Genomic DNA, 1325 nt, shown 5'->3' with positions numbered 1-1325 from the left:
TCTGCAGTTTTCATGAGTTGCAACGAACCTCCAGCTGAATGATCCAAAGCTTCCTGGGATTTCAGTGTTAAGCCTTCGTAGAAGTTCTGCAGCTTCTCCCACTCATTAAACATGGCAGGGGGACATTTCCTGATTAGAGCCTTGTACCTCTCCCATGCCTCATAGATGGGTTCAGCCTCCATTTGTGTAAATGTTTGTACCTCAGCCTTCAACCTTATAATCCTCTGAGGTGGGTAAAACTTGGCAAGAAACTTGGTTACCAAATCATCCCAGTTATTGATGCTGTCCCTTGGAAAAGATTCCAACCATTGAGTGGCTTTGTCTCTGAGAGAAAATGGGAATAGCATCAGCTTGTAACTGTCAGGAGGCACACCATTAGTTTTGACAGTGTTGCATATCCTCAAGAAAGTGGACAATGTTGGTGTGGGTCTTCAGGTGGTCCTCCACCAAAAGAGCAATTGTTCTGAACCAAAGTGATGAGTTGTGGCTTGAGTTCAAAATTTTTAGCATTGACATTTGGAGCCAAGATGCTGCTCCCACAATGTCTAGGATTTGCAAAGGTATAGGAAGCCAAAACTCTCCTCTGGGGTGGGTTGTCATTGTTGTTGCCTGCTCCACCTGGTGGATTGGTTGAATGTTCCTCCATCTCTTGGAATTCTTCGTCTGATTCCTCTTCTCCAACAATATTTTTCCCTCTTTCAGCTCTTCTTAACCTCCTGAGAGTTCTTTCGTCTTGTTCATGAAAATTGGGTATGGTTCTTCTTGTACCTGACATACAAGCAGAGCATGAGAAATGCACAAAACCAGTGACACTTCAATTTACTGCCAGATTGAAGTGTTAGTTAGATTAAGCAAAAAATCAAACAGTTAGTGGGTTAGTCGAAAAATAAAGAAAAAGTGCTTGATCTAGATCACCACTTCACTTAATCATTGTCAATCTAATCAATCCCTGGCAACGGCGCCAAAAACTTGATGAGTATTTTGGTGAAAAATAAATTTCCTCCAAAACACACAAATCCAACCGGCAAGTCTACCGGGTCGTATCAAGTAATAAAAACTCACGGGAGTGAGGTCGATCCCACAGGGATTGAAGGATTGAGCAATTTTAGCTTAGTGGTTAATTTAGTCAAGCGAATCAAGATTTGGTTGAGTGTTTTGTGCTTTGCAGAAATTAAATTTCATGGAAGTAAAGAGAACAGGGAATTAAAGTGCTTAATCTTAAAGAACAAGAAATTAAATAGCAGAAACTTAGAATGCAAGAAATGTAAATTGCGGAATCTTAAAGTGCAAGAAATGTAAACGGCTGGAATTGTAAAGGGAATTGG

This window comes from Arachis hypogaea, chromosome 15 (assembly GCF_003086295.3).
Source record: "Arachis hypogaea cultivar Tifrunner chromosome 15, arahy.Tifrunner.gnm2.J5K5, whole genome shotgun sequence".
Taxonomy (NCBI): Eukaryota; Viridiplantae; Streptophyta; class Magnoliopsida; order Fabales; family Fabaceae; genus Arachis; species Arachis hypogaea.
Note: the sequence above shows the minus strand (reverse complement) of the source record.